General features: G+C 46.6%; 1 pseudogene; it reads left to right on the top strand.

Annotated features, from left to right (window-relative positions):
* The first annotated feature begins 590 nt into the window (after positions 1-590).
* LOC140845672 (tartrate-resistant acid phosphatase type 5-like) overlaps positions 591-27,370 on the top strand; it is a 49,107-nt pseudogene continuing 22,327 nt past the window's right edge.

Here is a 27,370-nt window from a genome sequence, read left to right on the forward strand (position 1 = left end):
CTGGGGGGAGGGGCGGTCGGGTCCCGCCAGCCGGGGCTTGTATGTTACCCCCTTCGTGAGGCGCTGGGTTCTTGCAGGTGTGGATGTGGTCTGGATGTTGTCCTGTGTCCTCTGGTCTCTATTTTAGGAAGAGTTTTCATTGTTATATTTTCATAGATCTATGTGGTTTTGGGAGGAGATTTCCACTGCTCTACTCACGCTGCCATCCTGGCTCCATCTCCTCCATCTTTTAATGGCATTATTACTCTACATCTGTGAAATCTCCTAAATACAATGTAAAATAATATATATTTAATACAAAATTAAAAACAATCACTTTTCATGCTAGGAAAGAAATAAACTCTCCTAAACCTTTTTATATGTTTACCTCTTTCCACAGCTGTGGAATCCCACTTAGAAATAATCGAACACCCAGACAAGAACCACATGGGTCACAAAGTCTTGCCAACTTGCCTTCACTGAGAACTCACCCTCTGGGATATCGCCCGCCCTCATCGCACACACAGAAATTGAGGCAGCGTGAGAGGAATCTGTCTTTGAGTGTAAACATCGTGGAGGGCGCTGTGCTTCTGAGATGCATAGGTTTGTCCCCGGTGGGCTCTTCCTGGCTCATTGTCCTTCATGTGCATCAGCATCATTACCGCCCATTGCTATTTTTAGACCATCCTCAGCTCTTTGTTTCCCAACTTAAGCCCGTCTGTTCCTGCTATCTTAGAAACATCTTAGAAAGACATGCATGCCCCACTCTGGAGAATTTCTGTACAATACCAGGGGCCTGTGAGCTGAGAGGGTGATGCGAGCAGTGGTAGAATCTATACCATAGGCCCATTCCCCTCAGCCACAGCAATCTTAGCTGTAATACATCCATATGCTTATGTATTCTTGTGACACTTAACTTTGGGGAAACATGGTTCTAGAATTTTGCTGAAATAATAGACTCTTCACATCCTATTACCATAAATTTAGGTGCATTCCTTTACTCCTGAAAAAACTGTTACCCATGGTGGATATAAATGACCAGAAACAGTTATTAACTATTATTGCACACAGCTTGTGCATTTACTTCCATCAACTGACAATCTTTTTGTAAGTAGAGGCACTGTAAGGCTCAGTTTATTCTCCAAAGCCAGCTTTCCATTTTGCCTTCATCATTGCTGGACAGAAGTTGGGCTCAAGTCTCAGCTGGATTTAGTCAAACTACTGGCCATTGTGTTAGCAGTAGTGTTTCACACTTAATGAAATGTAAAGTACGCTTTTGTAAACACTCAGGAATTTTCTCAATTTTGTTTGTATATGATGTGATGTTACAGCTTTGTAGGGCCATTGTAATTTATTTTAAACAGCATCTGATTTGGGCAGCATTTTAAATGAATCAGGCTTGCGTTGCAGTGTGAGGAGCTCTACCAGCACACTCTTCAGTTGAAGTCTTGAAAATTACCTTTTAAATAATCATTTAAAGTCTCTGGAATGATTGTAAAGGTAAGTGGGAAATGAGGAACATCTACTCACAGGATTCTCTGAAAATTTTGGACTAAGGTATGAATCTGTGGTATTTAAACCATGACTGCTCCATCCCTCCACCCTCAGTTCACCTAGGTGCACACCCCACTAGCACAGTACAGCCAAGAAGATGACGTTGTGTTCGTCCAACTTCCTTTCGGAGGTCTTTTTTCTGGGAATAGGATTTCATCGTTTTTCATCCTGATCTAACTATACACATTCCATGAGAACATTTTACATAGCTTATGCTTGTGAAGTGGGGGTGTGCTTCTTGCACCCGTCCCCTACTCACATAATGGTGGTCTAGCATGTGTGCTGAGAACACTGGGACTTGGCTCATGAAAGGGTGGTCCCGTGCCTGGAGACACAAGCTGAGAGTGCCAGGCTGCTGTCCCCCTGCTGTGTACTCCATTTCTAGAAACAGTGCCATTCAGACAGGAGCTTGCCATAGTCTCTCCCCAGGCTCCAGAGCCCTAACATGTCTGAAGGTCGGGGGAAAGCGTTAACTTCAGTTATTAGAGGTTATGAGGAGTTTAAGCCAAAGGGACTCCACCTGAAGGACAGTGGGAATTGAAACAGTTGGCCGGAAATCTGCATATCTAATGTTACAGCCTAGTCTGTGGGCCAGCTAATTTTCTGGAGAGCAGCAGAGAATGAAGATTGGTAGGAAGAACCAGCTAAGAGTCAATAACAAACACTTGGTATTACTATAAAGAAGTCACAGTATTTTTGGATTAGTTTGTAGGGAAAATTTGTCCCAGGACTTTATTGAAAACAACAGAGCCATCAGCCAGAAATTACAATTTATCAACTGGGTGTGATCCAAGTAAGAAGAGTTTCGGACCAATACAATGTCCCAGACAACTGGACATAAAGCTGGATATTCCCTTCCAACAAAGAACATCAGACTTAACCACTGTCGGGCAGAAATAGATTCACTGAAATAATCCAGGAAGCTACTCAACAAAAAGCAAGCAAATATGTGGAGGATTCCCAGAGAAGGTGCAGTATATTGTGTAAAAAGTGCAGTTGTTGCAACTAAATAAAACTGCAGAAACAGAAATATATGACAGTGGATGAAAAAGGCAACAAAAACTGCCAGAGAGGAACGTCAGATTTAACAAAGATACTTCAAAGTAGACATTTCACAACTGAAGGAGTGATTAAAGGAGTAAATGAAATGACCTCACAACCATTAGGAATTGTATTAACAGTGATAAGGTTGGTGAGAACGTAAGAGAAATCGGGATCTGTGCGCTATGGCGGCAATGTAAATTGGTGCAGCTGCTGTGGAAAACCATCTTTTTCACAAAATTAAATATCAAGTTACCATAAGCTCTAGCAATTCCACTTCTGGGTATGTTCCAAAAAGAACAAAGGGTGTCAAGGAGATCATTTGTCCACGTTCATAGCATATTTTACAGTAGTCATAAAGTGGAAGCAATCCAGGGGTCTACTGATTGATGGATGGATAGATAAAACAGGAGATACATGCATATAATGGTATATTATTGAGCCTTAAAAAGGAAGGAAGTGGGGTCACTTCTGTTAGGTCAAGTCACCAAACCAGGGCCTAATATTTAAACCCAGCTACAGTTTTGACCTACCCAAGAAATGTAGTCAGAAACCTTCTGTTCAGTATCATCCATAAGATAATCTCACATGAGCCGTCTCCATCTTCCCTAAAAGACGATGGGGAAATCTGCCTTTCAAGATGACCTGCTCTTCAATCCAGAGATGGTGACCTTGCCTGAAATAGTCCCTTTTGCTTGCTAATAACTCTCCCTACCCTCCTGCCTATAAAACCTTCCGTTTTGTACAGTTACATGGAGGATCTTCTCACCTGCCAGAGGATTTAGTGCTTGATTCATGAATCTCAATGAAGCCAATCGGATCTTCAAATTTACTTGATGAATTTGCTTTTTAACAATGCTAAAGTGTCCGAACATTTAGGACATTATGGTAAGTGAAGTAAGCCATTTATCTGATGTACGAGTGTTAAAGGAAAAAAAAAACCAAATCAAGTACTTCATCTCCCATGACAGCAAACCAAGATTTAATTACGGTTTCATCCTATCCCAGCAATTGCCATTTTAACAATCACACTGGAATTATCTGATCAGCACTTGTGAGGTAATCTCCATGACAAAAACGCTGCCGTTTCCTTCTCCCAAAAATATATATATCCTGGTTTCGAACAGTCCTTTTCCCTAGCTAAAGACTTACTCAACCCACCCTCCATCCTATAAAAATCTTCCATTTTGTACAATTCATTGGAGCATCATCCAAGGGGTGGGTGGAAGCCTCAAACTGTCAAAGATCGAAAAAGGCAGATTATGACATGTGACGTCATTTCATGTGTTTGAATCAAGGGTCACAGCGCCGTGTGTGGCCTCGCAGCCTGGTATCATCAGCCCCTGACCCGCAGAAGATCTGACACCCTCTTGTTTGGCCTGGCCCGGGCGCCCCATTTGCTCAGAACAAGGGCGTCGCTCCACCGGGGAGCTGATTCAGGCATTCCCGGCGCGCACCTGCGTCCCCGCGTTCCGAAGGAGCTGCAGGAAGACACCACTGCTGCTCCGGGTGGGAGCAGGTTTCCTGTAAAGGCAAACCTCCCTGGAGGCGACAGGGCCCCGCCCAGCGCCGGGGAAAACGGGCTCAGCTGCGCCAAGTGACCTGCCCCGCTGCCAGGGGGGCGGGGGCGGGTCCTCACAAGCTGTCCAATCAGGGGCGCAGCAAGCAGGTGGGCGGGGCGACGCTGCGCCACCACGTGGACGCTCCCACTCCCGCGGTAGCGTCTCAGCTGCGCCGAACGATCCAGGTGCTTCAGCTGCCGCGTGGGCAGCGCTGTGACCTGCACAGCCCGGGAGCCGCAGGGATGACGCCGGGGGACCCAGAAGCCGGCCAGCGGTGGGTGTGCGGGGCCGGGTGTCCCGGGAGGAGGTGGAAGAGCCAGTCGAATACGGCCTTGGCGGGACCCGGGGGCATCGCCCGAAACTCGGGCCCCTGCGGCGTGGGGGCTGGGCCGGCAGCCGGGCCCGGCGTCCAGTCCGGTTACAGCGCGCGGCCCCGGAACCTCTCTGGGCGGCTCTGCGCCCGCAGCCTGGCGTCTCCCCAGGTTGTGCGGTGACCACGGGGAGGTTCCTGAGGGACAGTCTTGATTCGGCCTCCGGGGCTCGTGCGTGGGAGGAGCTGTGCTCTGTGGGGTCCCCGTCCATCCTTTCTCCACTGCGGGAACCGTTTTCTCCTGAGTTTCCTGAGTGTTTGGGGAGCAGGGTCTCAAATCCCCGACCCTCCCCCATCCTACCTCTTCCTAGGACTGGCAGTAAATCCAAAATCCACATCCCTCCCGCCTCCTGAAATGCCCGCTTCGCGTCTCCCACTCATCGCTATTTGTGTTCCGGGGTTCGTTTCAAACAGACACAGTATTTTAATTGTAAGTTTCCCATAGCCAAGGCATTGCTGCTAAAAAATGTTTAGTGTGTGTGTGTGTATTTTACATGAGAGGGAAGCAAAGAATAATCACCTGGAACTACGTTGCGTGAAATCCTCATGCCTCCGCCCCAGGATCTGCCCTGGGCACAGACGTCCCAAGGGAAGTCCTGTGGGTGGAGGTTCCTGTTTGGAGACTCTCCCGGGTGATGTGTCCTGTCAGCGCTGTTCCTCTCAGTCACCTTGAAAAGATACATTTACTTTTTTATAGTCTCGGTTTTACAGTCAATGGAAAACGTATTTAATCAAGAGATCCTGAAAAACAGAATAAAACATTTTCAAAGAGGCAAGAAAGGTGAAATTCAGAAAAAAAAGAAAACAGTATTACATTGCATGTGTTAAAATTTGTTCCCCTTTTTTCTTCCTCTATGGGGTAGAACATGTTTCTGAGGTCCATTCCTTACTTTAGGGTGATTTCGAATGGAATTCCAGAGCTTACACTGGCTTAAATATGATTGTCTACAAAACAACTTTTGGGGAGGAAATAAAAAATTTACACCATTATTTTCTGAAAGCAATAGATGGGTTTCCTTGTTGAGCCAATAAAGTACTCTTACATTTTTTTTTCTGTCCTTTATACTTGACCACTGGATTTGATTATTTAACACTTATAACTCTAACACTGGGTTTTTGTATTTAAAATATCACTCATGGTCTAGAGCAGTTCCAGTGGGAAGCAGAGACTAAAGTCCTGGTCTCCAAACTAAAGCCCCTTTGAGCGTGCGTAAGGAAGTATTTGAGGACGGACCCCGTTGGATTCTTCTGCCAGATCCACCCACTGCACGTGTCCTGCCTGCTCAGCACTTACCAGGGGAGGGAGTTTTTATACTGAGAGAAGCTGCAGAGCCCCCCAAAAGCTGGGGATGCATGCTGGGGGATGAGGCCGATGTGGGGCACGATCGCCTAGCTCCTCGGGAGGACCTTCCCTCCTGGGATAGGTCCCTGTGTCAGGTGTGTGAGTCCCAACCAGACTGCATGTCAGCCCCTCCCATCCTCCTCCATGTGGCTTTTTCTTTATGTCTTCAGTGCAGAACAGCTGTTCTTCTAATCTTTTTTTTTTAAGGTATCATTGATATACATTCTTATGAAGGTTTCACAAGAAAAACAATGGATATTACAGTCATCCTTCTCGAGTCCCCCCCCACCCCATACCCCATTGCAGTCGCTGATCATCAGTGTAGGAAGATGCCACGGAGTCCCTGTTTGTCTTCTCTGAGCTACAGTCTTCCCGGTGACCCCACACACAGCATGTGCACCAATCATGCTCCCCCACAATCCCCTTCTCCCTCCCTCCCCACCCGCCCTCCTCCACGCCTCCCCTTTGGTAACAGCTAGTTCCTTCTTGGGGTCTGTGAGTCCTGCTGTTTTGGTCCTTCAGTTTTAGAGCCCTTAACATATTAATCATGGTGACTTTACATTTCTGGTCTGATGATTGCAGCCTGTCTGCCACATCTGAATCAGGTTCTTTTGCTTGTCCTGTCTCTTCAGACTGTGGTTTTAAGCCTTTTAGCAGCCTTTTGGTCTTCTGCTGAATGCTGGGCATGACGTACTGTGAAAAGCGAACTGAGGGAAGTGGGCCATTAGTATCTGAGGCTCTGTGTTTATCTGCCCAGGGTTGTGCTGTGTTTACTATTCGCGGCAGCTGTCAGAGGCTACAGATCCTCAGGGGTCCTTGCTTTTGTCACCCACGTCGTCTCTAGGGTTCTCACAGAGGCGTCTCAATAAGCTCTGAAACGTGCATTTCTTTGAGTATATTGCACTGTTACTAAGGAGCAGTCTCCCTGATGTAATGGTGTGGTGTGGGTGGAGAGGACATGTTCTATAGTCCTAGGATTTGGTCTCAGATTTAATGAGCCTTGTCCCTGGGCTCTGACCTTCTTTGGTGTAAGAAAAATGTTTGGTCTTTGCCCATGGTTCCCAGCAAGGGCCTCCTAAGACTTTCTGAGTGATAGGGTGACTGGAGCATCTTATGTTCTAATGAGGCACTGTGTGCTCCTGCCTAGATGGCTTCAGGGTGGGGATTGGTCACCAGGGAGACTATGATTTTAAGGCTTATAACTTTCAGCCCAGCCCCCAACCTCGGGGGAGCGGAAGGAGCAGGAGATGGAGACAATCACCATAACACCAGTGATTTCATCAGTCATGCCTCTGCAAGGCAATGAATACCGTCAAAACTCCTAAACTTCTGAATTCAGAGATCCCAAGTTGGTGAGCACAGCAGTGGCTGGAGGGTGTCACGTCTGCAGAGGGCGTGGAAGAAGCTCTCTCCCCACCTCCCACTTTGCCCTGTGAACCCTCGCCATTTGGCTGGTCCTGAGTTCTGTCTTTTACAATAAACCAGTAATGAGCAATTTTCTTAGCTCTAATACTGCTTCTATAGAATTAACAAACATGAGGGATTATCTAGGGAATCTCTGAATTTGTAGTTGCCCATGCAGAGCCATGCACAAATGTAGCCTGGGCACCCCCCCCCCCGCCCACCACCGCCTTTGTGGCTGTTATATGACAGGGGGCAGTCTTATGGGACTGAGACATTAAACTGTCTGACACTAAGGTTAGTGTTAGAGTTGAGTTGAATCGAATTGTAGGCTACCCTGTTGGTGTGTTAGGAAACTGGTGTTGAAAACCACCACATATTTCTTGTCAGGAGTAAAAAAAAAAAAGCCTATGAGCCTCATAGTGTTTCTGTCTCCCCACCAAACAGACATCCTCAGCTGAGGTCAGTAGGAAGACTAGAGGGACTCAGGTTGGCTGTTTCCCTCCCCCCTTGTCATTTAGGTGCTGGAAAAAATCCCAGTCAGGCTCTAGTGAAACAATCTTTTGAGGACAGGACTCCTTAAGAACAGAATATTGTGAGCCTGTTTCCAAATGGCTACTTTTCTGTTTCTCTTTCCAGTTTTAGAGACAGAAGTTAGCCCTGTGACTAATGCTTAGCTAGAGCTGAGTTACTGGTTTCAAGTGTGTTAGCTTTTTTCTGGTGAGGATTAGGAACGTCACCTTCTAAGCTACTTGCATGCCGGATGAGAAGCCAGGGTCTCTGACTGTACTTTGTGATGTCTCTGCCGACAGCTTTCAAGGCCTCATCCCTCCTCCTCTCCCTTGTTCCCACACCCGTGCAAGCGGTCAGAGAGCCTAGCAGCTCACTGCTTTGGCACTCAAGAAATCCAGTGCCCTTGTGCACAGACTCTCCCCCGAGCCCACCCCGAGTCCAGCAAAGTGCCCAGGTTAGGGCGTGCCCCTTGCCCCCTGAAGGCAGGCTCCATGGGCTGGAGAGGTTGCCCTGCTCTCCTCGCACACTTTTGAAGTCATAAACCCTTTCACATGTTCCTGGCAGGAATGTGTTGTCAGCCAAGCCTAGGTTGGGGGCCCACCTGTGCAGGTGATCATAACAGTTATAGAGGGGGTGATATGGTGTATACAGTGAAATACACTGTACCTAATTGTTTTATTGGTAAATACTACACATCAATACATGCCACCCTTTGTATACCCATGACGATGAGTTTATATAACCCAGTCTTCCTAAATTGACAGTGGTCACGTTACCAATTTTTACTGCCAAAACTAAGTGAAATTAGATTGCCACTTACAGGACAGACATACAAATAATGTTCTTTTCCAAGCTGAATTTCTTCTTGAAATTTTTATCATCAAATATATTCAGAAAAGAATGTACAAAATGTTTTGTGGTTAGGATTCAGTTAGAACATGAATATGCTTGGAACCGCCATCCAGATTCAGCAGTCTGGGCAGTGGTGGCGGTGTCCTGACGCCCCCTCCACGACTCACCTCCCAACCGCCCCTCAGAGGACTGCTGTCCAAACCCCCTTTAGTTTTCATACCTTTACCACCTCCTCTTTTCACTAAGCAATGTTCTTAAAACCAGGCAGTTTTGCCTCTTTTGACCTTTGAACAGGTGAGTATTAGTGGAATTACACTGACAGGTTTTCTGGTGGCTTCTTTGCCTCTGTCGCCCACACCTGAGGATCTGAGGCATCAGGCCTGCACCAGGGTTGAGGGGTTCCAACATCCTCCCCCCCATCAGAGCCAAGCGCTCCGGGGGCCACGGGATTCTGTAAAGTCCCCTGGGGGCAGGGGCGTCGTCTCCCACAGCAGCTGGTCAAAGATGAAGGGGAGCCAGACTCATTACGTGTGGTGAGGTCAGAAGTGTCTGTGTGTGTGACAGACGGTCACAGTTCCGCGGCGTGACGGTGTTATGCCTTCATGCAGGGTCCCCGGGGTGGAAGGGAGGTGCAGGTTCCTTGCCTGTGCGCAGGCAAAGTCGGCCCAAAGCCGCGACCTCCGGCCGCTCCCAGACAAGAGGGGGCGGGGCCATGCGGCCTGTCCAATCAGGGGAGTCGCCGGTCCCGTACATGGGCGCCACCGTGTGACGGTGTGGGCTGCGTGCTGGCAAATCTTGGATCTGTCCGGCCCGGATGGGCTGTCACCATCCTGAAAGGCCGCACGTGGCCGTGACAAAGCCTGTGTCACAGTGACCGGCATCGCGCGGCAGTCGCAGGGTGGACCCCCCAGTGCCGCAGAAACCGGAAAATGGTGAGTGTGCAGGACCAGGTGTCCACGACAGGGACGGTGCACAGGCTGGACCCGATCGTGGCGGGACCGGCTGCACTATGGGCAACTCCAGACCCTGTGGACCCGAGCCCACCGGTGGCGCCACTCGGACCTCGGTCCCCTGCGGCATGGGCTCAGGCGGCAGTCGGGACCCGGGCGAACTGTTCCCTCACTGCTCGAGGCCACGTCACCCTCACATTGGGGTGACCACGGGGAGGGTCATCAGGGCACAGTCGTGACTTGGCCCCTGGGGTTCGTGTGTGGGAGGAGCTGTGGTCTGTGGGGTTCGCATTTCCCAGGGCACTGTTTTCCCCTCACTTTCCCAAATGTTTGGGAAGCAGGTTCTCAAGCCCACAACCCTGGTCCCCCCAGCCTAGCTGTTCCTAGGGCTGGCATTAAATCCCTAGGTTTCCAGATCCTTCCCCACTTTCTGAAACACCATCTTCCCACCATCTCCAGTTCCCGGCATCATTATTAACTCTCTGCCCTCCGTGGTGCATTTCCAACTGTGCAGTATTTGACTCGTTTGTCATTTCTCCTGGATGGCCCTTTTCAAATATTTATTTTTGTGTGCATTTTACGTAAGAGGGAAGGAGAGAATGACCTCCTGGTATTACCTTGCATGAAATCCTTGTGCTTCTCCAGCATCTGTCCTGGGCACAGACATCCTCTGGGAAGTCCGGTGGGTGGAGGTTCCCCTGGGAGCCTTTCCTGGGCGATCTGTCCTGCCACCTCTGCCCAACCCCCGCTTTATCATTTTGAAGAGATTTATTCACTTATCTGAAACTTCGTTTTTCAATATACTTAAAGTTTATTTAATCAATAGACCTTGAGATTCAGTTATGAAGTATTTCCAGTCAAGAAAGAGATGAATTTCAGAATAAATTTCTTTATTGTATTCCATTTGTTAAAACTTTTGTTTTATTTCTTCCCGTAAGTGCGTGTAGTAATATTCTTGGGTGTGCTTTTTCTCTTTTGGGTGATTTCAAATGGCATATCAGGCCTAGACTTACAACATCTGGAAGTGTTTCAACATGATTATTTATTTACAAATCAACCTATTTTCAGGAAGAGTCACAAGGTCCTATATCATTTAAATCTTTCTCGGGAGTTGTATTAATAATTTTACTCTGGACAAGGTTCCTTTGGTGTTTCATGGTTGTATATGGCGCCCTCTAGTGTCCAGAAGCTGTAGTCTCTGGAACTGCTCTGTCCCTGAAGCAATGTGGGGGTTGCGGGAGCGGTACTGGTGCCTGGGGTGGGGGGAAGAGCTGTTCCCTGCCTTCCGGCTGCTGTGCCTGTCTCCACTGCCTGAGCCGGTGGGCCGGGCACACAGGAATAAGTTTTTGTCCCAGAGCAGCCGGGTATGGATCCCTGCTTTCCACAAGTGGCTGGAATCCCAGTGTCCCCAGGAACTCTGCCTGTATTAACTTTCCAACCCGGTGGTCATGCGAGTCTCATGAAAGCACCATGAAATGTAGGTTTGTGCTCCCAGAGCAGATCTCCGGAGCCAGGTATTCAGCCGCCCCAGGCCTCCACTCCCTCCCTGCTCCGTTTCTCTTCCTCCCGCCGGTGAGCTGGGGCGGGGGAGGGGCTCGGGTCCCGCCGGGTCACGGCTCCGTTACGTTCCCCGTTCGCTGAGGTCTGCTCTTTTCTCCAGGTGTGTGCAGTCTGGCGCAGTCCTCTTTCCTGTTGCTCTCCCAGGATAGTTGCACCAACTGTATTTTCTAATTGTATCCAGTTTTAGGAGGAAGCCTCTGTCTCTCCTCTCACGCCGCCATCTTTAATCCCCCCCAATTTCTTTTCTTGGCAATAATATTAACTGACATCTTCATTTCCTTATAAGAATACCAATTTGTGGGTCAGTATTTTTGATGTAGTAAAACTGCCTTACGATTTCCTTTCCTCTTATACATAACCATTGGATTTGAGTGATTTTGCTGGATTCTTGAAACTCTGGGTTTATGTGATTTAAATAAACCATTGTGGGCCAATATATCATGACTGAGGAGCAGAGGCCTGAGGCCAGTGACTCCAAACTAAGGCCAGTCTTGAGCCTGCAAAGGGGGTTTCCTTGACATTTTTACCTGTTATGTCTGACTTCTGCATCCATGTTACAGCTGCACTCGGTGTTCTGTGCACATTGAAGTCTGTGAAGACGAGGAGTTCTGTCTCCTGGATGTAAGGATTATGGATTTGGGAGTTGATTTGGGCCAGAACTTTGAGCTGGATCAGGCTGTGTCCTTATTGGTGAGAATGGAAGCCGGGGGACGGAGTGCTTCTGTGCTTCTAGGAGAGCAAGGTGTGTGCGGCACCCAGAGTTCATTCCTGTGGCTGTGGAGGTGCTCCCACCCTCCCTCCCCAGGGACTGGCCTCCTTTAGGGGTTCTGTCCCAACCGGGAGTGTCTAGACCCCACGCTTGAGAATGCGCTTAACTTTCTGAGTGTGGTTTTTTTCCTTCTTAACCATGGGAAGCATAAATCCATGAAGCAAGAGTCACTGTAGTCATTTTTTAAATGTATTTTCTTTCCCTTTTTTTCCTGCCCTGATTGGGTAAGTTCCACTGCCCTTTCTTCAAGTTCACTGATGCTTTATTTTTCTTTAGGCTGCTGTTGAATCCTGCTGTTGTATTTCTCAGCTCACTTATTATATCATGTAGCTCCGTGACTTCTCTGTTGGGTACTTTCTTACTTTGCTTATCCAGCTTTCTGAGCGAGGTGAAATCTCTTGACCATTACTTTCTACTATTTGTAGGTAAATCACTTCCTTTTCATTAAGGTCTTTTTCTGAAGTTTTATTTTCTCCATTTGGAGCATAATCATCTGCTTGTTTTCCTTAACTCTTTGTATGGTTTTTTATGAATTATATAAAAGTCACCTCCTGCATTCTTGAAGGAGTGACGTCATGTAGGAGATAAACTTTATTCAACTCTAGCCTAATGCTTGCTTGTCTCTCAAACCTTTGTGTTTGCCCAAGTCTACTTTATTTCTAGTGGCTCCCAGTAGGGGAGTGTAATGATATTTTCCTATATAACAACAGTTTTGCAGCAGTATAACAGTATTATAACTCCTTTCAGGTTCCAAACCTGATTCCAATGTGGGGAGGGGGGGTGTCTTCCTACACAAATACCAAGCAATTCCCAAACGCCAGCAGGTGTCAGAGAACTCAACTCAGTTGACGCTGTCTGCCCAGAGACAGCCCCAGATTCTCCAGGTTAAGGGCTCCGTCCTACAAGACTGCCCTCCACCCCCCACTCCAGACACCAGTTGCAAGCCCCAGGCTGTTACCTGTGCTTCCGATCACTTACCAGCTACAGATTGGTGGTTCCAGTGACCTCCTCTGAGGTTCAATTAATTTACTAGAACACTCAAAGGGCTCAAAAATACATTTCCCAGTTTAGTAAAGAATACTGTAAAGGGTACAAATTAACAGCCAGATGAAAAGATACATACGGAAAGGTCCTATATACAGGAGCTTCTGTCCCCATGGGGCTTGAGGCCTAGCTTGGTGGCATATGGACAAATTCCAGTTCCCCAAGTGACAGGCTCTCACGGGGTTTTGTGAGGGCTTCACTGCACAGTCACGATTCACTGAATCGTTGGCCATTGGCTGATTCAACCTCCAGCCTCTGCTCTTGGGCAGAGGCCAAAAGTTTCTCATTAACATGACCTGACCTATTTCACCTTTTAAGACTCTGCAGTGTCTTCAGGAACTGTGGAAGACGACCAAATGTCTCCTTCTTAGAACTCGTTATTATCATAAGGAGGATCTCATTCAGCACCTAGTGCAGGCTGGTTGGCAGCCAGACCCTCAGGCAAGAGCTATTCATGCATACAGTACATCCTCTTTGAGGGGGGGATGGAAAGGTGGGCGTTTCTGTCTGCCCCCTCCGCACTGAGCCCTGGGGTGATAACCAGTTAGGAATCTTTTCTTTCTTTGGTACCATCCCATTGGGCCCATGAACACGTGCCCTGCCGGCCACCAGAGTCAGGCTGTCCAAGGATGTGTTCTCTGGGGGGTGTAAAGGAGGGCAAAGAGCATCAAGAGTCAGGAAAAAGGACTAATAACATTTAACCTAACTGCCTAGAGCAAGGGCCACCCAGTTTTGGATAAACTACCCGAGGCTAAGCTCAGAAATGCCCCTGCTTTAAGCTAGATAACTGGAAGTGGGCAACAGCCTGGGGGATAAGTCACGTAGACATGCTGGAATGCAAGAGATAACAAGGGAAGCGGTCAGGCAACTAACGCGGTCCCTAAAAGGATACAGTGCTTCCCATTGGTTACAATATAGAGTGTGTTTTAAAATTATTGGTTGTAGAGATGCGCGGGCTTTGGTGTAAAGGCTGTGAAAATCCTATATAAGCAATACCTAAAGTTGCCTGGGGGTCGGCAGCTCAGACTCAGCCTGCGTGTCAGGGGAGGTGCTGTCGACCCCAGCTTGCTGGCTGAATAAAGACTTTGCCTGTACTTACATCTCCATGCCTGTGTGCTTTGTTCTCTTGGGAATTCCCTGGGTTCCTGGACCCTAAGAGGGGGAAGACACAAAAGCTATGGTACCGAACCCGTATACAAGCTCTTTTCATGGAGACACTGGTGCTTTGGTCAGGGCAGAAGGGAGCAGAGAGGACGGTGCCTGCCGTCTGCCCCAGTCTCTGGGGAGGACATAGCTGAGCCCTAGCTGTGTATTTCATCTAATGTGTGCTACTTCGACCATAGCTGTGAAGATGTTAGTAGGCCTCTTTTACAGATAATGGCAACCTGGACACAGACGAGAGAGGGTGCAAAGATGCTGTCTTCATCCTGGAGAGCATCTCAGTGGTCACCTAGATGTGTGCCAAGCCAGATGCCTGACCCTGGGGCCCAAGCTCCCAGAGAAATAAACAGGCAACTTTCACAGTAAGGCGGGGTGTCTCAGTCCGCTGTCTCTGCCATGCCCTGGAGGTATAGCCAGCTAAGCTCTGCCTCCCCGTTTGTTACAGTCCCATAGGACCTAGAAATGAAAGCCTCACTTGTTAACCATACCCAGGCAATTTAGGGGTGGCTCCCTTGAGCGCCTGCTGAAATCAGGGCACCAGACAAGTACAGAAGCTCCTTTCTGGAAGACACCGGTGAGCCGGATTGGGGCAGAGGGAGGAGGCAACGACCGTGCCTGCCGGTCTCCGTCTTTGGGGAGCGTTTCAGCAGTGGCAGTCCCCCGGACGCGCTAAACGCCTGCCCCGCGGGCCGGCACGTTGAGATGAGCGATCAAGCCTCTTTTGTCGGATGTCTGCGCCCTTCTCAGCCCGCTGCCTCGGTGCAGGGCCCTAGGAGGGGTGGGTCCGCACACTCCAGCCGTCTAAGAACGGCTTCGCAGTTTGCTATAACCTTGTTGCTGATGCAAACCTCAGTGGCTTTCAACACTAGGTGTGGAGGCTCATCTTCAGGGGCACCTCTTAAAAGTTGGGGTGCCCAAAGTGGGATTCAAACCTTTGCTCCTCAGGGACAACCTTCCGGTTATGAGTGCCCTCCCTGTTGCGGGCTGCTGTACTAGGGGTGGGGTTTATGGCAAGATGGTGTCTCGGCCTTCCCTACCTTTTCTGATGGGGGTTTTTCCTTATTCACCCAGTGGATAGGTATTGCTCAGACAGTTCTTGGGTTTTTTTTTCTTCAAGGAAGTTCCGTATGTAGCTGCAGATTTGGTGTCTGTGGAAGGAGGTAAGTTCAGGATCCTATGTCACCACCTTGGACTATTTTATTCTGTTTACTATGGGTTTAATTTGCTCTTCTTATTGTTTCATCGGGTAGAAGCCTACATTATTGATTGTAGATTTTTCTCTTTCTGTTGTTTTTTCAATGTATATAAATTTCTCGGCTCTACTTTTCCTGCATCAGACAAACTTGGATATATGTCATTTTCATTTCATATAGTTCAAAGTAATCTCTAGTTTCTTTGACTCCATGTTATTTTAAAGTGTTTAATATTCTCCATGTTGTTAGGGGTTTTCTAGCTACTTTCCTTTTACTGATTTCTAGAATGCTGTTGCTGTGGTTCTGAGAGCATATTTTTTATGATTTCTTTCAAATTTCTTGAAGGTGTGTTTTATGTCCCAGAAGGTGTTATGTCTAAGTGAATGTTCCATATGAACTGGAGAACAGTGTATCCTCCTGTTAGCTGCTGAAGTGTTACATGGGTTTCGATTAAACCAGTTGATTGATGGTGTTACTCAGCCATGTCCTTCCCAATTTTCTGCATGCTGGAACCCAACTGTGGAGTCATCATTTGTGACTGCATTTTATCAGTTTTGGCTCATGTATTTTGCTAGTTATTAATGAACATGCACAGAAAGGATTGCTCTGTTTTCTTGGAGACGTGACCCTTTTATCATTATGTAATTCCCTCTTTTTCTCTGGGATTTCCTTGCCCTAAAGTCATGTTTTGAAACATGTTTTCCAACTTTCTTTAGATGACTGTTAACATAGTACATCTTTTTCCATCCTTCTTAAATTTACTGTGTCTTTATATTTAAAGTGCGTTCCTTGTAGGCTGCATTTATAACTAGGTGTTTGCTTTTTAGTGCTGCGATAGTATCTGTCTTTCAAATGCAGTGTTTAGACTATTGATGTTTAAAAAGGTTTTTGATCCTGTTGATTAATAACCTACCAAATGTTTTACTCTTTTGTTGTTGTTGCCCTTGTTTTCTTGTCTTTCGGCATTTTTGCGCCTTCTCTGGCTTGGAGCATTTTACCTGATTACATTTTATTTCCACTCAGCCTATCATATCTGCCTTGATTTTACTTCATATGTTGCCCTGATTTCTTGGTGTACATTTACAATTAAAGCAAGTCCCCTGCAGCGGACACTATACCAGCCCACAGGCCGCCAAGTACCTTATCTAGAGCCTTCCCCGAAGCCCCCTCTCTGCCCCCAGTAACACTGGTCTCACTGATGCCCCTTATCCGTGAGCTGTCGTGACTGAATGCATTTTTACTGACTTGAACAAAGTGATAGTTGTCAGATTAATTAATCTATTTCACCCTCATTTATTCCTTTTCCAATATTCTTTATCACTTACCTTCTTTCTGATGGTCTCCATTCTCTCATGGTTTCTGAACGTAAGTTGGATTTAACTCCTGTCCTTACTTATGTCCCCAACATAAGTAAGGTTTGTTTTTCCCTTCACGCTTCTTCCCATTTTCTCTTTGTTCAGTTTCGATATGATCTGCTTGGATGTACGTTTTTTCCTTCATGTGCTGTGTTCCCTTAACTTGCTGGATCTGCAGTTTGCTGGGTTTTTCTGTTAATGTCAGGAAAATCTCAGTGACTTTTGCTTCCTGATTTCTTCTGTTCCTTTCTGCTTTTCTGTTCTGTCAAGTATTCCCATTATATGTATTTTATACCAGCCGCCATTGCCCTAAAGTTCTTACATACTGTGTTTATCCTGTATTTTTATGAGAACCTGGTGAAATAGATTCTCTTGAGGAAAAGCCTAAAAGAGAACATTCTGGGTATATCTCAAAGTAGCTGTGTCTCCAGTTTAAAATCTCTGCAAATTTGGATGTGTGACAGGTCTGAATCCTCATCCCTCCTTCCTCTGTGACCCACAGCGGAGGCGATGAGAAAGCCACAGTGCTTTCCCCTTCGGCCGTGGCAAGAGGACAAATGCACACAAGTACCTGCTCTCGCATGCGGACGGTTTTAGTCTGCCTATAGCCGCAGGTTACCAAAGCCCAGCCAGTCTGTGCGTTTCCTTGCTCCCAAGCTGTCGCGACCCTTCAGGGACCGAAGCAACACGCCCAAGGTCTGGATTCTTCTCTAGGCTTTATTGTCTAATCTCTCGCGGCGGTTACAGCAGTTGTCGGGAAGCTCCTCTCCCTCCCGGTGGGCTCCCTTATATTCAGTCACCCAACCAATCCGGGACAGTATCATGCATGACCTTTAAGCGGATAGGTGTCATGTGCCACTCTAAGCGGGCAGCACGAGGGGAGAGGGGAAAGGGTGGTGAGCAGGAAGCAGGTGCCATCTTTAGGGCGTTGTCCAGCTAGAGTGGGGCTCAGCCTCGGCCGTAGGCCGGGCCCCCACATCTCCCCCTTTATTGTTTTATAACCAAAGGTCTGTCGGGATCATGCCTGTCTTAGGTCGTCCGGAGTCTGCGGCATTCTTACCCGTCCTCAGGCAACAGACAGCTTAGGTCTGCGCCCTGTCTTAGGTTGATACGTGCAGCTCCCGATCTTACCCATCCTTGACTACTGATCCAGCATATTAAGCCATACTCTAGGGGAGATGCCTTCCTCTAGCGCTGCCATGGCCTGCAACAGGACCTTCTGTTCTCCCCGTTGCTGTTTTTGTATGGAACAGACTTTCCTCCCAACCAGGAGGAGGCCCACAATTAGCAATATTCCTATGACACCTACACCTGACCAGGCTTTGTTGGCGTTTAACACAGCTTCAGCTATTTGAGCTACGGAGCAAAATTTCTAACCATAGCTGAGTGGTGAGCTCGTCAAGCTCACTGGACCAATTTGTGGTTAACGTCTCGCCTGTCTGGACAAGTTGGCAGCTTTAGAATAATTATGAAAAGGAATACCAGTAATACACCCCCGTATAAGAATGGATGCAGCCCACAGACAAAACCTCCCCCAAGAGGTCCAATTGTTCTTGAAGAAGGTTCATGCGTTAGTTGACCAAGGCCATCCCATTCTTAAAATGGCCATTGATGACGTTCTGCGTTGTCATTGCCGAGGCAGTGGCCTGGGACAGACCATTCAGGTGATAGCGCGGCGGTGGCTGCAGCTGCAGCTCGGCTCCGCCGTCGCCTGCTGTAGGATCCACGGCAGGAGCAGAAGCAGTGCGATCATCTTGTACCTCCGCTCCGGGGTTTTCCACTCTGCGTATCAGACGTTCAGGCACCCAAACGGGGTTCTGCTGGTCCTATGGAAAAACACAAACCGAGCCTCGGGTCCAGATTATCACTGGGTCCGGGCCTTTCCATGTTCCTTCCAACACATCCTTCCACAAAAGTTTAGGCATGTGTTTTGGATTGGATTGTTGGCTGTGCCACTCTGCTGCACTGCAGCCATTTTTGTCCAGTGTTCTAAAGTCTTCTCCTATTCCCCCTTTTTGTTTATATAAGGCATTCTTGAGGGTGAGGTGGGTGCGTTCCACCATACCCTGACCCTGAGGGTTGTCTCTAGCTCCCTGCTGCTCTCATGACACAAAAGGATGTCATCCATATAATGATAGATGATTATCAGGGGAAACTGCTTCCTGACAGTTTGTAAGGCCTTCTTTACATACACATGGTGGGGCTCTTAGCCATGCCCTGTGGCAATAAACCTTTGACAGTCTCTGGGGTGAAGCCGGAACAGTCTTTGATATCTATCACTATTGAATTCCATCCTCTGGGCAGGGCCACAGGGAGAGGAAGGCCTAATTGTACAGGTCCCATAAGCTCCATCTGTCTGTTCACTGCCCTGAGATTATGGAGTAATCTCCACTTGCCAGACTTTTTCCTAATTACAAAAATAGGTGTGTTCCATGGCGAGGTAGAGGGCTGGAGGTGACCAGCTGCTATCTGTTCTTGTACTAAAGTGTGGGCTGCTTCCTTCTTTTCTTTGGTGAGGGGCCACTGAGGTACCCACACGGGCCTTTTTGACTGCCATGTTATTTCTATAGGCTGTTTTCCCTCAGTGGCCCCGAAGAAAAACGTTAAACTTGTCACCCCTGATGTTCACATGTACAACCCTCCTTTCTACAACCTTGGGGTACTTCTTAGGAGTAGCTGGAGGACTGGGGTGGAGGTCTGGCTCAGTCCCCACCAGGCCTTTAGCGATCCCGTCTTGATTTAGAAAACCCCCGCCAGGGCTGCACCTGCTTTCATCTCGTAACAGGAGAGGCCTCTCAGAATCTCAGTTTAGATCAGGCTCCCGGGTCAGATCTTTGGAAATACTGTGGCTGTGAAACAAAAAGGTGTATCCCACAGTTGTCCCACTGGGGACATCCAGATTCACAGGCATCAGCATTATAGCTTCCTGTCACCACCTGGAGGTCATTTCTAACTCAGAGTTTCTCATCTCAAGCCTGCTTTGTACCTGCTTACTGGCAAGTATCTAGACATATACACCTGACTTACTCTGGAAAACTTCTGTGGCAATATCAGAGCCTGTGAGGTGAGAGGGCAGAGGGAGCGATGGCAGAAGTCATGTCAAGGGACTCGTGCCCTTCAGCCACAGCTCTCCCAGCTGCCACATGATTATCAGCCCTGCCGGCTTAGCCATAAAATACTTACAGACTGAAGCACTTTGAATAGGAAAACATACAGCTCTAGAATCTGACCAAATAACACCCTACTAGTGTCTCCCTCTCCACACTCACACACCACAGAGGCATTAGCAGCCTTCTTTCAGGCCTTCCAGAGGCCAAACACCCATGACACTGCCATGGCTTTCTGGAACATGTCACTTCAGCCTGGTGCCAGACACAATTAGAACAGCCACTGCGGACAATAGACAGCAGTCTTTCTAGAAACGGAGGCTCCCACAGGCCCTGAGCTGATGAGCCAAAGCAGCCAGCCTCTCGGTTCTCCTTGGGACCTGAGTCAGGCTCACTTCGCCACAGAGGCCTCATGGAAAAGATACTGGAACCTATGGGATTATGCCAAAAACGGGCCCTCTGGCATCTCCTACAGGAGGAAGAGCATTGCCCAGTCCCCCAAATGATGCAGTCATTCTGGAGGTCCCCCTTTTCTAGGCCCTTTGGCTATCTTGAGAGCCCCTTGGGATCACATGAATGACCAGAATTCATACACCTTATGGACCCTGCACCACCCCACACTGACGGAGCCCACTGCAGAGATGCTTTCTGTCCTTACATCACGTAGGCCATCCCTACTCAAAGATAAGCATCAGCTCAAATTCCAGGCAATGTTGCACTACAGGATGGCCTGGCCAAGAGTATAACGCATCTGCACATTTTGACAGATCTTTCAGCTGTTGACAATGATCTTGCCAAACTCATATCTCACCCCTGGACTTTCCCCTTAAAGTTCTTCTGTCTCCGGGATGTCAGTATTTCAGGCATGCACCCTCTTTCACAAAGACCAGGACCATCTCAACACAAATGCCTGCTTTTTCCTACCAGTTCCACTCATGTACTTGTGGGAGTCCTGGCACTGCCCCAGGCACACCTAATGTCTCTCAACAAACTCACAGCATTGACCCCAGTCAACAAATGCCCCAAACACTAAACACATGCAACAGACAGGTAACATTTAAAGATGTTTCCCAAAAAGAAAAACTCCTTGGCAGCCACGGTAGCTGATGACTATTGGATTCCGACAATTTACTGACCGACCAGGGAGAGCTCCATTTCCTCCAAGGGACTGCTTGTGTGTGGGTAGACAACACTGGCAAGATGCCACCAGTAACAAAGACAATAGATTTTGATGAGACCCTGTTTTTGATGTCTGCTTTTTAGTTCACTTTAGATACCCACTCACCCTCCCTGGCCCACGATGGGCAACCCAATTAAGGTTCACATGTGCCTCTTTATTTTTGTGCCAGCAGATGGGGGGGTCAAACCTTGAAGACCCTCAGCCTGAACCCCTTGACACACTGAAGGCCCAACCCACTCTGTCCCCTTTTCTCTAGCTACCTGACCGCACACACTTGCCCTACTCTCCTAAAGTGTGTTTGATGAATGAAGCAGACATAACTTGAGCCAGTGACCTGTAGGATAAACTGTAAGAGATGAATTGCTGGGAACACAGTCAGTCTAGCTTGAGACTTAAAAGGCCTGGGGAACCCAGTCTTAGGACACCCCACCCCCAACACACACACACTGTTGAGGATGGTTGAAACCTAAAGGAAACTGAGAGAGGACAGCTGAGAGACTGGGGTGAAAGAACGGTCAGTTAGAAGAGATAAGGAAGTTCAGTAAGAAAAATACCAAGTCCCGAATGTTGAGTCGAGTGCGCTGAGATAGGATGTATCCTGAGGACAGGGTATGCTTGTGCAAAAGAGCACGTGAATACTCAGGCGTGTGCTTCTTGACCCCTAGTTAACTTTCGCTCCCTGAGTGTGTATATAAGGAGGAGAATAAAAGCTATACGGCACGATTCCAGCTCGACCGGGCGTCCTCTCAGAGTGATTTGTGTGTTTGTTCAGCGTCACGCCTCCCCTTTGGGACTGTTCCACTTTGACGGTGGGCACCGTCACACACACACACACAACTCATGAATTCTTCCTGCAGGAGCCAAAGCAGGTTCTTTTGTGAAGATTGGGGGGGTGGGGGGGCGGAAATGTCTCGTGCTTCATGCAGGAAACACAAGGGAACATCTTGATATACTTACAACAGTGAACTCTGTCGTCTGTACCTTGGGCAGTGCCTCAAGGAACACTCATTTATCAGTCTTACCTGGTTGGAGAAAGAGCAGTCACACAACTCCGGCCCTCTTCAACTTTCTTCTTTGACAAAAGGGAAGGAATAAAGCACTGAGAACCTTTTTGAATTTTCGTAGTCCAGGACTGTATCCTACCAAAGCATAACAGGCTGAATCAGAACACTTTCCCTCCCCAAAATAGCTTGCCGTATCAGCAGGGTCCTAGGGTAACAAACAGCACATTAAACAGAGAACAGCAAGACACAGACTCAAGCCTGGGCTGGGGATACCCAAACACACTGAGGAGAAAAACGCAAGGACAGTGGAGGATACTGAAGCCCCCAACACACACAGCTAAAGCAAGTATTGGGCCTTACCTAATGCCTATTCAAGAACACACAGACTCTCACCCTGAAGACCTACTTTCCTCGAATCCTACTACCTGATACATCTGGTTTTCAAGCACAAATCGGAAGGCACACTAAAAGGCAAGAGCACACATTCTCAAGAGACAAGTCAGCAAAGCAACACTCGGATACAGGACAGATTTTGGTTGACATTAGAACAAAGACAATTATCTGGGAGAAAGGGGCATCAACGGCACGCTGCTTATCACCGTGATTGGCTTTGGAGCTGTGTTGCCACCCAGGGGGTTAGGGAGCCTGAAGTTCCTTGAAGTTCCCAGCCTGCTGGGCTGAGGGTGCCAAGACGATTCTGTCCATCTGTTAAACCCTTGTCCGTTTCTTTTATAGCTCCTGCTTTCCTTTTGTCCCAGGGCAGTTGGCTGTGGGAATCTGTTCGCAGTCTGAGTCTTGGATTTTGCTTTTCCGTTCCTCTACTACCCAGTGCACCATGCAGTGTGTGTCTGTGCTCCGGGAGCAGATCACCAGGCCTGGTTATTTCGCAGTCCTGTGCTCCCACTCCCTCCCCACTCTGATGCTTTCCCTCCCGCTGGTGAGCTGCGCTGACTGACCGGAGTGCCCGGGTCCTGCCAGGTCACGGCTTTGTATTTTACTCTTTTCCATGAGACGTAGATGTAGCCTGGCTGGTGTACTGTATCTTCTGGTCACTCTTTTAGGAATAGTTGTATTTGCTGTATTTTCAAAATACATACCATTTTGGGAGGAGATTTCCGCCACCTCACTCACACTGCCATCTTGAGAATGTCCACAACAATTTACTTTTACTATCTAGTCTAACGGCTAGGTCATAAGTTCTTATCTGTGTCAAAACAGAGTGCAGACACATGGATATAGAATTTTGCAGTATAAATGCCATGAATGTCATGGCCCATGTACGTGTGTGGGTTTTCTAGGGTTTCAGTTGTCCTAACATAGGATGAAATACACCTGCAGTATGGAGACAATTTGCTGCACTTTATACTGCCCTCCAACAGGTAGCTATCAAGGTCAGTGGGAGTGTTTACATTATGGAGACCACAAGCACATTTGAGCCTGCCAGTCACTCATTTCCTGGGTGACACATAAGAGGGCCAGTTTTGCATGGAACCAGAAAAGAAAAAGTTCTGCATCATATCCAGGCTGCAGCGTGACTGTCCCTCTATTTGAGTCTTACTACACAGATCTGATGTACTGGAGTAGCCTGTATGGAGCTTATGGAGACCCCAAATATGAGAATCAAAATACCGAACCCTAAAATTTCAGAGTGGTTATACCCTCCTCCCGAAAATGTTTCTCATTTGAAAAAGAACCTTGGCTTTCCACTGAACTCCAGTAGTGACTTACTATCTGACCACAAGATACCGTATAACAGTGACCTTTAATGCCCATCATTACTGGCTGTTATCTAAGTGACTGAGTCATAATACTGCACAAGAGTAGCAGCATTACATTGTAAAATGGGAAGGACAGATATACATCTGGGCCTGAGCATGTTCCAGAATAAAGTACTTTTTTTATAGAAATTGATATATAATTGACAATATAACTTTAAGCTTAAGGTGTACAGTGTGTTATTTGGATATACTTACATAATGCAATGTCACTGTAGCATTAGCTAACACCTCAAGTCACATCATTATCACTTTTTTGTAGTCTTGTCTGTTATCAATTTTGAAGTATATAGTACAGTATTTTGACTATGCTGGACATTCGATCTCCACAATGTATTGATTTTCTAGTCTAAAGTTTGTATCTTTAAACTACATCTCCTTAATTCCCCTGCTTCCCAGCCCCTGGTTAACTCCCATTCTATGGTTTTGTATGAGTTTAGCTTTAATTAGTAGACAGTTCAGACTTTTTACCTGTGCTTAGTAATATCCTAGTATCCTCTCCCTTGGCCCACATCTCTTTTCCCTGGTAGTAGAGCGGCAGTCTTATCGTTTCAGTGTATATTTCCCCTTACAACCAAAGTTAAGTTTAAGGAAAGTTTTGTACCTTTCCAGGTGGGAGGGCCTTCTCTTTGTTTTTGTTTCTGTTTTTTTTTATGGTATTTCATTTAATCCTTGAAAGAATCCAGTAAGGTCAACATAATACAAATAAGGAAACAAATGTAGGGGAAGTAATTTGTAGGGTCATCAGAGGAGGCAGGATTGGAACCCAGGTCCGGATCCACCCCAAGCCCGTCAGAACCGCTGGTGCGGGCCTGGTTTCCTGTTCCCCCAACACTGAGCTCGACGGTTTAACTAGGCCTGGCTTCTTGGGCCAGGAGCCCAGGGGGGGCACACCTGTGCTCATCCATCCCGGCCCCCCCTGACTGCTCCCCGCTTGCCTGTGCCGCCCCTGCTGCCCCAGCTGCAGGGCCCTGCACGCTCTCCGACTTCCTCTCTGTCCCTTTGTCTCCACAAAAAGCATACAAATATATTAAAGTTTTGATGGACTTCAGTGTTAGTAGCTACTAATGAACGCAGGTTAACAAATCTAGAAAACAGTTTTTGTTTCTATTTTTAAATGCTTTATTTTGCATTGTCATCTGAGAGCATTTTAGTAATATTTCTGTATATAAGTTTGTTATGATTTACAGATGATCTTTGTGACTGTTATCATATCACTTAAGACAAATGTGTATTTTTTATTATTAGAGTGTTGTCTTTCATATATAGTCATGCGATACACCTTGTTCAGAAGTGTTAAATCTTCATTGTGAATTGCAGGTTTTAACATCAAGAATTGTCCTTCAAAAAATAAAGGAAACCAGGAAAAAGAAAATATTTTTTAAGTGCCCTTCATTGGCAGTATAGCATAGAGAAGACAAGTAGTGCCTCTATAGCATCTTACTACACTGATGGCCAGTGACTGCAATGGGGTGGGGGGGGGACTTGATAATAGGGGTGAATGTAGTAACCACAATGCTGCTCATGTGAAACCTTCATAAGATTGTATATCAGTGATACCATAATTTTAAAAAGGGCCCTTCATTATCACATTTAATGCTTTAGGCTTCACTTCTACTTTGATATCAGAAACACTACCCCGGCTCTCTTTTCATTTATAGTTTCCTGATTTAATATGTACATTTCCACACACACACTTTCCCTACTGACTCTTCTAACTGTAGCTACGTCTTCTGTATAGAGTATGTTTTTACATCTTTTTTTATGAGCCAAATTAAAAACATGTTTAATAGGTTTAGTAAGTCCATAAATGGATGCTATATTCAGTCTCAGCCTGTCATAATGATTTTCATAAACCTTGCTATTTTCTCATGATCTTTGGTTTAGGAAAAAATTTCAAAGACCATACAGGGAGTCCTCGTATGTCTGTGCCCAGTTTCTCCTACTGTGAACATCTTACACTAGTTTGGAAATTTTTTTATACTCAATGAACCAGAATTAATACACTTCTGTGTCTATATTTTACTCAACTTTCCTTAGTTTTTCCTTGATATTTTTCTGTTCTAGGAGCAGATTCAGGATATCACATTATATTTAGTCGTCAATCTGCTAAGATTCTTCTTCTCTGCACAGGTTGCCAGTTCCTTGTTGATTAAATTGAGTTTTGAGGTGTAGTGATCAGGTATTTTTTTAAGTGTCTCAGTGGAATTTTTCTGAAGATCTTTCATGCCATTAGACTAGGACCATGTTATTTAACCCACTCACCCTGCCTGGTCCACAATGGGCAACCAAATTAGGAAGGGCCACACATGCCCCTCTTCATTGCGTGCCAGCTGCTAGGTTTGTCAAACCTCAAAAACACCCAGCTTCATCCCTTGACAAAATAAAGGCTCACCCAACTCTCTGCTTTGCTCAAGCCACCATATTAAGAGGGCTCCAGTTTAATAACAGTGGATTGCAACTAAGTGAGCCCTAAAACACAGGTTCCACTAAGAAATGAGTTCTAGGGAAACCCAAACCCAACAGGAGCAAAAAATACAAAGGACCTAAAGGATACTGAAGCTTGACACCTATAGCTCAGCAAACAAGAGTCAAACCGCTATTCAGTAAAACATAAAATCTAACACTAAAGGCCTCTTTAACTCAAATCCTGTTACCAACAATATCATGTCCAGCTTTCAACTAAAAATTACAAGACACGCTGCAAGAGAAACAATCTGACATGACCAAGCAAGCATTAAAACAAGACTTGGTTATGGCAGAGATTCTTGACTGAACAGGACAAGAATTTGATTTTACTTTCAGAAAGCAAACTTCTGAACAAGGAAAATAATCAGGGATAAAGATAGACATTATGCAGTGATAAAAGGGCCAATTCTCCAAGAAGATATAAAAATCTTCATCTATATCATCCCAACAAAATATCCCCTAATTTGCAAATCCCTAATGACAATGATGTTGATCTTTTCATACATTCAATCTGCTATCAGTATATCTTCCTGGGTGAGATGTCTGTTTAGATCTCTGGCATATTTTTTGATCACGTTGTTTGTTACCATTCAGCTTTAAGAATTCTTCCTATATTTTGGGTACCGGTCCTTTGCTAGATATGTGTTTTGAGAACATGTTCTTTCAGCGTGTGGCTTGACACCCATTCCCTTAACAGTGGCTTCTTCTCAACTGCAGTTTTTCAATTTTAATGAAGTTCACCTTATCAGCTTTTCTCTTGGATCTTGCTTTTGTTCCATATCAGAAACCTCAGCAGACCCAGGGATTCCTAGATTTTCTCTCGTTATATTCTGCAAGTTTTTTGTATTTTACATGTAGGTCTATGATATATTTTGAGTTCTTTCTTGTGAAAATTGTAGTCTATGTCTAGATTCATTTCTCTGCATGGGATGTTCAATCATTCCAGCACCAACTACTGAAAAAACTGTCCGTTCTGCATTGAACTGCCTTTGCTCCATTTTCAAAGATCAGTTGATTGTACTTGTACAAGTCTGCTTCTGGGCTTTCTATCCTATGCCACTCATCCATATGTCTGTTCTCTTGGCCAACACCCCCTCTGTCTTGATTACTATAACTTTATAGTTAGTGTTAAAGTCAGTTGGTGCCAGTCCTGTCTTTCTTCTACAGTATTGTGCTGGCTTTTCTGCCA

Source organism: Manis javanica, chromosome 13 (assembly GCF_040802235.1).
Source record: "Manis javanica isolate MJ-LG chromosome 13, MJ_LKY, whole genome shotgun sequence".
In the NCBI taxonomy this organism is placed as follows: Eukaryota; Metazoa; Chordata; class Mammalia; order Pholidota; family Manidae; genus Manis; species Manis javanica.